The sequence below is a fragment of the Pituophis catenifer genome, unplaced genomic scaffold, assembly GCF_029215685.1.
Source record: "Pituophis catenifer annectens isolate HBS135680 unplaced genomic scaffold, rPitCat1.0.hap2 SCAF_5, whole genome shotgun sequence".
NCBI lineage: Eukaryota > Metazoa > Chordata > Lepidosauria > Squamata > Colubridae > Pituophis > Pituophis catenifer.
Genome location: NW_027256885.1, coordinates 107,326,435 through 107,339,813, shown reverse-complemented (window position 1 = coordinate 107,339,813; position 13,379 = coordinate 107,326,435). Strand labels below are relative to the sequence as shown.

General features: G+C 43.1%; 1 pseudogene; it reads right to left on the bottom strand.

The window, feature by feature from the left end:
• Positions 1–13,379, bottom strand: part of LOC139317764 (receptor-interacting serine/threonine-protein kinase 3-like) — a 62,100-nt pseudogene that overhangs the window by 26,036 nt on the left and 22,685 nt on the right.

Below are 13,379 nucleotides of genomic sequence, written 5' to 3'. Positions count from 1 at the left end.
TTTGCAGAGAAGGTACTCACTGTATGGTTTTTAATCCTCCTGCTCAGCCATGGACTCCTGAAATAAGAGACTTAGAGACTAAAGCTTGCACAACATTATTGATGTCCATGGATACTGAACTGCAGGTTACCTTTTCGCCTGATGCAACAGCCCAACAAATTTGGGCTCAATTGGAAAATTGCTACAGGCCCATTTCAATTGAATCTTCATGTTTGCTCATGTCTGAGTTCCATGGTTCGAGATTGAAACCTGGTGAACAAATTGGAGGACATTTAACCAAACTGAAAGGAATCAGAAGAGAATTGAGAGAAAGAGGCTATCTTATTGATGATATTCAAATGATCAGCATTATTATTAACTCATTGAATTATGAATGGAAAGATGCCATTACAAAGATTAATCTAGTACCTATTGCTCAATGCACAGTGGCTCATATATGTAGACTTTTAATTGAAGAAGAAGCATTTATGTTAGCCACTCCACATTTGAGAGGACCACCCGCATCAAGAGCTCCAGCTAGGCGCCCCTTCCGAGGAAGGACCTATGTTCCAAGGATGCCAAGATGCTACATCTGTAATCGTGTGGGACATGCCACCCGGGATTGTCCCCAACGAGTTCCAGCTCCCGTCTCGTACCAGCCCAGAGGAACAGATTCCAGAGGAGGCAGAGGCAGAGGCAGAGGCAAGGTCGTCGTGGTCCCAGGCGTGATCCACAAGCTCCACTTACCACATTGGCTTTAACCAATGATCCACAACCTCAACCAGAGTACGACAGACGACTCCTGTGGACTTTGGACAGTGGTGCAGCGTTGCATGTTACTTACAGAAAGGAACTTTTTACAGAGATGCATGAACCTGAACCTGAACCTGAACTACATGAACTTTATTCTTTTTCAAATCATCCTTGTCAGGTCAAAGGAAAAGGAACTGTTTATGTTGAAAAGCTCGATGCATTCATTCCTGATGTTTATTATATACCAACAGCAACCAGTAATTTGCTTAGTCAGAGTCACTTGTCTAGAGCATTAAAGTTCCAGGTTCACCACCTTGAAAAAGCAAGTTACATAGTTAAAAATGGAGATATTGTTGCTGAAACCATGTTAATTGGTAGTGTTTATTACCTAAAGCCAAAGCCTAAATCGCAAACACAGGCAAGTATACAAACTCCAAAAGTGAAGAGCACAGGCCCAGAGAGAGATGCTCCAGTGAGTGATCCTGTTGCTACTCCAAAGGCTCCTAAAGCCAACAAAATGAAAATTAGGAAACAGGTTGCTCAGAGCAAGCCTGAGGTTCCTCATAAAACTGTTAATGTTGAGAATTCACTAACTGGTAAACCTTTGCATTCCAGGTGTATCCATAAATGGCATAGAAGATTGGGGCATGCCAGTTTCCGTGTTCTTAGGAAGATGCCGGAGTTCGCAAAAGGTTTGGATCTAAAGGGGTGTAAGGTGTTTTTGGATTGTGCTGTCTGCAAAAAGGCCAAATCCAAAGCAGCAGCCATTCCCAAACACACTACACGCCTGTCAACATGCATTTTTGATTTGGTTCACACTGACATAGTTGGTCCTTTTCCGCCAACACTTGGTGGTAGAAAATATTTTCTAACAATTGTTGATAATTATTCTAGATATGGATATGTATATCCTATGAAAGAAAAATCTGAGACTTTTCAGATCTTTAAAGATTTTGCTGCTCTTGTTTCTACCGAACACCAAGTTCGCATCGCCAGAATCCAGAGTGATCGTGGTGCTGAATTCATGTCTCAGCGTTTCCAGGACTGGATGCATAAGAATGGAATTCTTCATCAGACCTTGGCCCCTTACACACCGGCTCATAATGGAGTCGTAGAGAGAAGACAAGGAATACTGCAAACTATGATGCGTTGTCTCCTAGAAGACGCCAACCTTAGTAACCCATACTGGGGTGAAGCTATCAAATATGCAAATTACATTGTCAACCGTACTTGGAGCAGTGTAATAAATCAGACTCCTTTCTTCATGTTGTACGGGTACAAGCCCGATCTCAAAAACATCCATATTTTTGGTTCATATACTATGGTGAACATTCCCTTAGCTCAAAGAAGAAAAGGAGGTCCAGCAGCAAAGAGACTGAGATTTATGGGCATTGATGATAACTCAAAATGGAGCAAATTTATTGACTCTAAACATGTAATTGTGATTTCCCAATCTGCTAATTTTGAGGAAGATGTTGACTGGTCCAGGATTCATTCCAATGATCCTGGAGTTTATTTTCCCAGAGATGATACTGCTGATGCTGCGCAGATTGATGATCAAGATTCCACTAGTTCTTCTCAACCTGATGTTCTGTCTTCGCAAGCTGCAGATGCTGACGCTAGCGACGAATGTGAGGACGAGGACAAAGCAGAAGACTGGACTGTTGTTCCGAGACGTTCCAAGAGGGTCACAAAGGGAATCCCTCCACAACGATATTCGTGGCAACTGACAAAAACACCCTTGCCTTTGATTTGCAATGTTACACTTCCACCTGATAATCTCACACAAATCAAACATCTTCCTGATTCAGAGCAAGAGAAATGGTATGAAGCAATGCAGGTTGAAATGGACAGTCTAAAGAAACTTAAAGTATTTACACCTGCAAAACCTCCAGCAAACAAAAGGGTCATTGGCACTCGATGGGTCTACAGAATCAAAAAGAAGCCAAATGGTGAGTCACTGTACAAGGCCAGACTTGTAGCTCAGGGTTTTGCTCAACGTTATCCTGAGGACTATACAAATACTTACTCACCGACAGTCAGAACTGAGAGTGTAAAAATTGCTTTAGCCACCGCAACTATCCTTGGTTTAGAAGCTTTCCAGTTTGATGTTGACACGGCTTATCTACATGCTGACCTAGATGAAGAGATCTACGTGAGAGGTCCTCCAGGGTTCCGAAAGCAAGAAGGGGATACCTGGTTTCTAAACAAAAGTCTTTATGGTCTGAAACAGTCTGGTTTAATGTGGTACTTATGTCTTACTGACAAACTAAATTCAATGGGCTTTATTAAGTCCGAAACTGATGAGTGCGTGTTCACAAAAAGATCTAACAATACATATGAGATAGTTCTTGTTTATGTTGATGATATTGTTTATATTGGTCCAAATAAGCAAATGAGTGAAATTTTTGCCAAAGCTTTGCAGAGATACTTCACATTGAAATCTTTAGGTCATATTAGCACTTATTTAGGTGTTCAGATTGACAAAACACAGAAGGGATTTAGTCTTTCACAAGAGGATAAAATTGAACAAATTTTGCATCATTGCAACATGAAGGATGCTAACACAACAAAGACACCCATGCAAACAGATTTTCACAACTTAACACATGAAGCAAGTCCTGAGTTCGAGGATCAAACACTTTATCGTTCAGTTATTGGGTCACTGTTGTACATTAGTAGTTGGACCAGACCCGACATTGCACTTAGTGTTAATCTCTTGTCTCAACACGTAGGTAAGGCAAAACAGTTTCATTGGACATGTGTTAAGAAATTATTGAGATACCTAAAATACACTAAACACATGAAGTTATTGTTAGAACCAACACATACTGATTATGCAGAATTATGTTGTTATGCAGATTCTGATTGGGCGAGTGATAAGAAATCACGTAAAAGTACTTCAGGTTATATGATGTTCTTAAATGGATGTCCTGTTTATTGGCAAGTGCGTAAACAGAATTTTGTTTCTTGTTCATCTACTGAAGCTGAATATGCTTGTGTTTCAGATGCATGTAATTCTCTAACATGGTTTGATGCTTTGGTCACAGATATCTGGACATGTCCGATCAGACCAATTACCGTGATGGAAGACAATGAATCGGTGGTTTATATTTCTGAATCACATTTCACAGGTTCTAGGTCCCGACACATTGACATCCGTTATCAAAACATAAAACAATTAGTGAAAAAAGGTTTTGTTAAATTGCAGTATGTATCTACACATGATCAAATTGCTGATATGCTCAACAAACCGCTTCCAGCAGCTCAACACGAGTATCTGCGTAAGAAGATGTGCCTTATTTGATGATGTACTTGATGTCCGCTCAACTGGCAAAGAAGGGGATTGTCAATGCGTTTTTTTGTATTTGCCAGCTGTGCTTGAACTCTAAGACTTACCGTAGCTGATCAGAGCTCTTATCTCTAAGCTAACTGCGCATGTCCACATTCTTTCACTTTCTTCTAACTTTCTTTGTTCGCCTGCCAAGAGGTCTGACAGGAACGCTGCCAAAATGTAATTAATTAGCTAGTAAGATGTTTTTACTTTCTTTATAATAAAATGTGTTTATTAGAATATATCTCGGGTTTATTTTCTTAAAGTATACTTCAAGGAAAAGCTACGATCCATTCTCTAATCAAGGTGCAATTACCCAAAAGCAGAATGGGATTAATTGCCACCCTGACAGGGACCACCTTTGGTGGGAAGGTAGCAGCATTCCGTGAGCCTTTGGCATTGAGTCATGCCGGCCACATGACCATGGAATCGTCATCAGATAGCGCTGGCTCTTCGGCTTAGAAACAGAGATGAGCACCACCCCCTAGAGTCGGTAATGACTAGCATGTATGTGCGAGGGGAATCTTTACCTTTACCTTAGTGGAAGTAAGCAAGAGAGATTCACAGAAGATCTCTTAAGGATACTTCTCCCCATATTTTCCTAATCTTGTTCCTAGTATTTCTCATTTACTTACCGGCGGATAATGAAGGTATGCAGGATAATTTGGATATAATGGAGAAGCAAATGTATCTGAATGGGGCCATTGCTTATTACCTGTTTAAAAAATAGGGTGGGGGGACATGATATCAGTGTTGCAATATTTGAAGGGCTGACACAGGGTTGCTATTCAGCAGGTTCTGACAGGTTCTGGAGAACCGGTAGCAGAAATTTTGAGTAGTTCGGAGAACCGGCAAATACCACCTCTGACTGGCCCCAGAGTGGGGTGGGAATGGAGATTTTGCAATATCCTTCCCCCAGGAGTGGGGAGGGAATGGGGATTTTGCAGTATCCTTCTCCTGCCATGCCCACCAAGCCATGCCCACCAAGCCATACCCACAGAACTGGTAGTAAAAAAATTTGAATTCCACCACTGAGCTGCCACAAAGGGATCAACTTATTCTCCAAAACACCAGAAGGCAACACAAGAAGCAAGGTGTGGGGGAGGTATTTTTTGCCCTCTCCAGGCTCCGGAGGCTTTCTTCAAGCCTCCGGGAGGGCAAAAACTGCTTTCCCAGGGCTCCGGAGGCCCTCTGGAGGCCGGAAACAGGCCTGTTTCCAGACTTCCAGAACCTCTGGTAGTCCCATTTTTTGCCCTCCCAGACCCTCCGCACGGCCCCTGCACTTACCTGGAATGATGAACGGGCCGTGTGGAGACTCCTGGGAGGGGAGGGGAGGGGCAGAGTGGGGTGGGTGTGGGCATGGCCAGCCAGGGGTGGCATTTGGGGGTTCACCGAACCCCGGCGATCCTTGGCTAGAGGATCACCTGAACCCCGCCGAACCCCCAGGAGCCCACCCCTGCTATGCACCCACACCCACAAACACATGGGTGTCATTTGTTCATTCTTCCTGCCATGGAACAAGTCCTGTTATATAAAGAACTCTGTAAGCAAGGCTAGAGGTGATAATAGTTCCATGATGGTCTCGCGGTGCCTGGTTTCAGATGAATAGATCTCCCCAAACAAGACAGGGAAAAAAATACCTCTGAGTGTGCGCTGTTGTGGAGTCTGGACTTCCGACGCATGAGGATTTTCCTGCTCTGTCCTTTCAGCTTTCTTGAAAAACAAAGCATTAGGCTAATTAAAAGGTGATCCTGTGTTCAAGATGCCCATGTCAGCCCCCTAGAGAAGACCTGTTCACGTTTATGCTTCTTCCATCAATGGAAGTGACAGCTTCCTTTCCTGGTTTCTAGCCAATGAGCATTGCTCTTACAGGCACATTTTGCCAAGAAGGCTTGTTGTGAGAGCACTAGTCTTCCATAGTGTTCTCTAATCACAGCCATCATCTTGGATTAGATCAAATATGCTTGACACAGCCCAGGCATAGGGGGCAAGATTGGATGGTGATATGTGATTGAACGAGAGCTTCAGCACATGTTCCTTTAAAGCTGGGCCCTCTTGGTAGTGGTTCATGGGACATTAGTCACTCATCATTTTCCATACCAATTCTGATCAAGGATTTCCTGCTAAGTTTGTCACTAACTGGAACAGTCTCTTTTTCCTATGAATGACTAACTCATTCTAACTGTCACAAAAGAGTAAATTAATAGTTATGTTCTTACATTCCTGATACACATGCTTTTACTTCAGTGAAGGGTCCCAGAAGACTTGTTTCTTAAAACGACTTTTGGTGGTAGAGCTTCTGAAAGGGGGGGAAAAAGCCACGATTATACACCCCACTTATCCTTTATTTGTTTTAGCCATGGTTTCTTGGATTAATCACAATGGTTGGCTCCCTATATTGCCTTAAGAAAAAAATCATGGCTTACAAACCACAATAATTAAAGTCACACAATAAGCTAATCTATAAATTACAGCATTGGTCTTATCACAGTACATTTAACTATAGATTTTTTTTAGTCATGATTCCATGTACTATCACTGAGAAAAATCTATGTGCATATATATATATATGCACATATATGCACATATGCAATTATATGTGATTTGTAAACCATAATAGCAATAGCACTTAGACTTATATACCACTTTACAGTGCTTTTACAGCCCTCTCGAAGCGGTTTACAGAGTCATCATATTGCCCCCAACAATCTGAGTTCTCATTTTACCCATCTTGGAAGGATGGAAGGCTGAGTCAACCTTGAGCCTGGTGGGATTTGAACTGCCAAACTGCAGGCAGCCAGCAGTCAGCAGACGTAGCCTGCAGTACTGCACCCTAACCACTGCACCACCGTAGCTCATAATGGTAGAATTCACAAAACATGACTGGAATTAACCACGATGGCTTGATTCACACATTTTCCTAAGCCAAACCTGTCACGAGTGTTTCCAGGATTGCTGTGGCTATCTGCCTACTCACAAACAGTATGGTTTTAATCAAGCCATCTACTGTTGGCAATTACCTGCAAGCCTTCCCCGCCCTAGTTAATTGCAGGTTAACTCCCTATATAAGCAAGGACCTTTTGCTTGCTACTTGGGCCTAGTCTTCTAGGCCTAAATGCACAGCTCCTGCAGGAAGCTTGGTGCAACGCCGCAGATGGGAGAAGAATGCAGATAAGGACTCCAGACGTCGCTACAGAGAGACTCCCACGGATGCTTGCCTTTTGCTGTTTTGTAGCACGCAAGCTATCATCGGGACTGCTGTTGCTGGACCTTCTTCCTCCCACAAGCTTCAAGCAATGTTTGCTGTTTGAACTGTTTTTACTTCAGGTGACTTTCAGCTGTGAAGCTCATGCTGCTCCCATTATGATGGCCTTGATGATGTATCGACGCTGAAGCTGCTTACCTTCATGCTAGCTTTATTCTTTTGTGAACTGTTTCGGTATTGTGGAGAGGGATCTAGGGAGATAGCCTTGCTTCACATACCCAGATAAGACTTTGTTTTTAATGTGTTTTCTTAAAGACATAGTGCTTTTTAAATGTTTTAAAGTAAATTATATTTTTACACAAGACGCCTCTGTCAGAATTATTTCAGTCTCAGTGTGTTTACTCATGAGCTGGTTCACGGTCCGGGGTACCCCTCAACCCCATTTCATCACAGTTGGTAGCAGAGGATGGTTTAATGAACTTACGCTCATGTGGTAACACGTTAGACTGGAATGTCTGCAGTTGAACAGATGTTGACTAGGGCAGCAGCAGCAGCAAAAAGTATGAAGTCACAAACTGGACTGTCTGGGGCTCAGGCCAAAAATGTTTTGGCTGAAAAACCCCAAACTCTAATTGATTTAGAGAATAGTGGAGCTGTAAGTTTTGGAGCAGAGGCCTCAACTTCTGAAGGGCCTAAGATAGTGAGTAAACCATCATCACCTAAAGAAGTAGAGACTGGAAGAACGCCACTTCAGGTCTTGAAAACAAATACAGAGGTGGATGATGAGTTTAGGAAGGCAATCCTTCAGTTTTTAGGTTTGCCCACAGTAAGTCAGAACCCGACTGCTGATTCTAGCGGATTATTAAAGAATCCAGTCGTGAAAGGAAAGAAGATCGAAGTCCTAGAAAACACCGGATTGGTAAGAGACTTTCAATCTTTTTCTAAAACCCCCACCTCAGACCATAAGTGGAGAATGGGGGATAACAGACTGCCTGATTCGAATGTTCCTGCTTCTTTGTTAAACCAGCATGGCCAAGTTGATATTGCGCCACCTGCTGTTGAAGCCATCATAGATCAGGCCATAAAGACTTTAGCTCCCTTGATGACATCAGTGACTTCTGCTAAAAATTTAAGAGACTCTCATGTTGAGCGTAAGGTTGCAAGTGTGATAGAAACTTTGGCAACCATTTTAGGCGATGGTTTGCAGGCACCATCGGCTCAACAAATAGTAGCTGCACATACCAAAGCACCCCTGATGTCTGCGACTAATTCAGCGCATGCCACGAGTGGGATATATCCATCCGTGATGACATCGACATCCAGGACGGTTCCGGAGGCTGCCTCAACTGAAGATAGGAATTTGGGAGCGCGTCCAAAAATTCCTAGAGATGTGCACCAGAGAGGACCCTCGAGCTTTTGTGATCAAGCCAGGATGAGCTTTGCATCTGCACAACATGAAGTTTTAATCCCTCCCATTGGGGAGGAACGATTGTCAGAATGCCAGATGGAAGACACTGTGTTGTGTGCTTCCATTCCAATGCCTTATTGCCCGTTCCAGGATGGACCACATTTTGAACATCAATTAATGTCTGTTCCCATGTTTAATAATGTACAGGTCCTTCCTCCTAATTTGAAAAGTTTAAGTGTGGGTGGAGGAAATTTCAAGGAATGGGTTAAAAGTATTCAAGTAATTTTAATGAAAGAAAATGTTTTATCGTTGTTCTTAAAACCCCCACCTAGACCATGGTCCTTAGAAGTTGATCTTTTACATCATAAGGCCTTTTGTATTTTATTGATGTCCATTGACCCTGCACTATATCCCAGTTTACCTAGTAACCTGACCGTAACAGAAGTTTGGGTGAAACTGCATAAGCTATTTTGTTCAAAAAGCTCCCATGTTACAAACAGAGTTTATAGGGAGTTCTATTCCGCAAGGTTGAAGGCGGGAGTAGATATTAATGAACACTTATGTGAGTTAAACAGGTTAAGGCAGGAATTGATGTTGAGGGGGGAAACAGTGTCTGAACAAACCCTCATTACTGTTATACTCAATTCCCTTGATCCTAGCTGGGATAATTTTATATCACAATTGGATAATGTTAGTTGTAATAACTTATCCTTAGAAGTGTTATCTGGCAGATTGATTGCAGAAGATAACCTGCGAAAATGCAGGGCGGCTTTTCACAAAAAGGAAAAACCTTCAAGAAGGCCTGATAGTTCAGATAGAGCATATACTATCAGAGAATGCTTCAATTGTGGTTCAAACGAACATTATAGAAGGGATTGCCCACAAAATGTGAATGCTAGGGCATGTTCAAAGGCACCTTCTGATAATAAATGTAAAAGGAGGCCATTACCTCCTGGTAGAAAGCCAAGTGTAGACGTTCCTAACCACAGAAGGGGTAAAAAGCCAAATGGAGGCAACAAAGGGAACAATCCCAGGTTTAATGATAGCTCTGTAGGTATAGTGGAAACTACTGAGTCAGAGCTTACAAGGAAACAGCGAGAGCAACTATGGTTAATGGACAGTGGAGCCAGTAACCATGTTGTCAGTGACCGAAGGTTGTTTGTTAATATGAGAAGGCATCAATCCATGGTCAAAGTTGCAAACGGTAAAAAGGTGAATGTTGTTGGCATTGGAGATGTTTATATCCCTGGGATAGGGGAGATTCACGGAGCATTGTATGTACCAGAGATAGATCATAATCTGCTAAGCCTAATGAGGATATGTGAGAACCCTAGAATGGAGATTCTGTTCTCAGGAGGAACAGCTGTGATCAAAAACAACAAATGTGTGATTGGGGAGGTTTTGAAGATAGGTGGTTTGCCTTATTATTCCCCCAATACGAATGCTGAGTCCTGCAGTGATAGCAATTACACTATCTCATTTGGTAGTAACAATGAATCACAGTTAGAACTAGGTGATGAGGATCAAGACTTTTATCAGAGGAAGCCTTGTAAAGACAAATGTAAAGTTAATAAAAAGTTTTTAAATTTTAATTTAGAGTCAGATAATAGGGAACCTGAAAATGCTAATGCAATTGCTACAGGTGAGCCGCTGCATAATGAATGTGCTCACTTGATGCATCGTAGATTAGGTCATGTGAGTTTTCCTATAGTGAAAAAGGTAACCGAACACTCAAGGGGAACCAAGATCAATGATTGTAACACATTTCTAGACTGTTCAATTTGTAGGAGCACAAAATTGAAGGTGAAATCTGCGCCCAAGAGGTCTCAGAGGTACTCTGAACACCCGTTTCAGCTCGTCCACATGGATTTGGTGGGTCCATTCACACCTTCCGTGGGTAAGAGACGGTACTTTCTTACCATAGTAGACAACCATAGCAGATTTGGATTTGTTTTTCCCCTAATGTCTAAGAGTGAAACGTTGACTAAGTTTAAGGAATTTTGTAACTTAGTCCAGAACCAGCACCAGGTCAGAGTTAAGAAGATCTTAACTGACAGGGGGACTGAATTTAATTCCAGGCAGTTCTCCAGCTGGTCAAGGAGTAAGGGCATAGTCCACTTACGCACCGCGCCTTACTCTAAGTTTCAAAATGGCGTTGCAGAACAGCGCAGCGACGTATTACAAACAATGATGCGGTGCGCCCTAGAAGATTCCGGATTAAACTTCGCGTATTGGGTAGAAGCAGTTAGATACCTTGGTAGTACAGGGGTTTAAGGCACCCTGTTATTAAGCTTATTAAGACCAGCTGCCTGCAATTACTGCAGGGTTCGAATCTCGCCAAGGCTCAAGGTTGACTCAGCCTTCCATCCTTTCTAAGGTAGGTGAAATGAGGACCCAGTTTGTGGGGGCAATAAGCTGACTTTGTATAAATATACAAAAGGATGAAGGCTATTGCTGAGCACATTGTAAGCCGCCCTGAGTCTTCGGAGAAGGGCGGCATATAAATCAAATTAAAAAAAAAAAAAAAAAAGATACGCGAATTACACCCTGAACCGTGTGTGGTCTAGTGTGGTGCAGAAGACCCCATACGAGGTGCTATACGGCCATAAGCCTAGCTTGGCACACCTCCATGTTTTCGGAGTGATGGCCGATGTTCATGTCCCGAAGGAGCTCAGGAGAAAGGGAGACCGGATCTCTGTTAAATTGAGATTCGTTGGTTATGAGCAGGGCTCCAAGGCATTTAGGTTTGCCTACCCTAACGGGAAACTAATGATATCAAGGTCCGCCACCTTTCACGAAGGGGCCAACTGGAGTAAGATCCATGCCAATGAGATTCTTACTCGGAACCCTTCCCGTAGTTGTCATAGGCAATCGGAGGATGTATCGGAAAACCTACCCGAGGATAGGGATACATCTGGTTCTGGGAAGCGTGCATCCCAGGCACCCTTGAAAGGGTTATTGAAGCGTAAGATGGGGGTAGCCAGGAAGGATAGGCACCCAGCTTCTGAGACGCATAGTGATAGTCACGAGGTAGATGACTCATCGGATGACTCTGATGTGAGTGACTCTCCTAAAGGCAGACCAGTTAGGGTTACCAGGGGCAATAAGCCTAAGAGGTACAACGACTTTGTTACCTCAGTCGACCAGGTTTTGGCCACCCCTCACAGATATGAGGATGTGTTGGCCTTACCTGACCATGAACGACAGAAGTGGCTGGCCGCTATGGATACAGAATTAGACAGCCTGAGAAGGCTCGATGTATTCATGCCAACAAGATTGCCCAAAGACAAGAGGGTGATCGGCACCAGGTGGCTTTTCAAGCAAAAGCTCATTGAAGGTGGGGGCTTTATCTATAAGGCGAGACTAGTGGCGCAGGGATTTTCGCAGAGATTCCCTGACAATTATGAGGACACCTTCTCGCCCACGGTGCGCCCTGAGAGCGTGAGAACAGCTCTCACCATCGCTACCATGCGAGGCGAACATGTATATCAGTTCGATATTCAGACCGTGTACCTGTACGCCCAGTTAGACAAAGAGCTGTACGTGAGGATTCCTCAGGGAGTAAGCCATCGGGAAGACGATGTGTGGTTGTTGAACAAGAGCCTATACGGCTTAAAACAATCTGGTAAACGATGGTACGACAAAAAGCCTGATTGAGATGGGCTTTTTACCATCGTCGGCTGACGAGTGTGTTTTTGTCAAGGAAGATCAGGGCATTAGGGAAACGGTACTGTTGTACGTTGATGACATACTATATATTTGCAGATCAGAGAACAGGCATAAGAAGTTCTCTGAGGACCTAAGTAAGAGTTTCGCCTTAAAACCATTAGGTCACATTAGCAAATTTTTAGGGGTGCAATTCGTAAAAACCGAGAAGGGGTTTCGGCTCTCTCAGGAAGATAAGATTCAGGAATTGCTTAAAAAGTGTAGCATGGTAGAGGCGAAGCCATGCGATACCCCTATGGCAACAGACTTCCTTAAGAACATGTACACTGAGAGCATGGAGTTTGAAGATAAGACCCTTTACAAGTCCGTGATTGGGTCGTTGTTGTACATTGCAAATTGGACTAGACCGGACATCAGTCTAAGTGTAAATGTGTTATCTAGACATTCTGAACATCCCACACAGTACCATTGGAGCGGAATTAAACGACTCCTGAGATACTTAAAGGGTACTGTGAACTATTCATTGTTATTGGAACCAGAAGCAACTAGAGAATTAAGATTGAGTTGTTTTTCGGATGCCGATTGGGCAGGGGATGTTAGATCTAGAAAAAGTACCTCGGGGTACATTGTATACCTAAATAGTAGCCCCGTGTATTGGTACTCTGGGAAGCAGAAGCTAATTGCAACCTCCACAGCGGAAGCTGAGTATGTGAGTTTGTCCAAAGCTTCCAATAACCTAGTTTGGTTTGACGATCTTCTGGTAAGCTTATGGAGGCAGCCCATGCAACCTATAAAAGTCTATGAGGATAACATGCCTGCCATTAACATATCGGAAGCTGATGCTGTAGGCCAGAGATCACGCCATATTGATATACAAAACAAACATGTGAGGCAATTGGTGAAAACAGGTTTCATTAAGACTGTGTATTGTGAAACCAAGGAACAGGTAGCGGACGTGTTTACCAAACCGCTGCCCCGTGACCAACACCTCTATCTTCTGGGTAAAATGTCGATGGCTATGTGAATGTACTTAC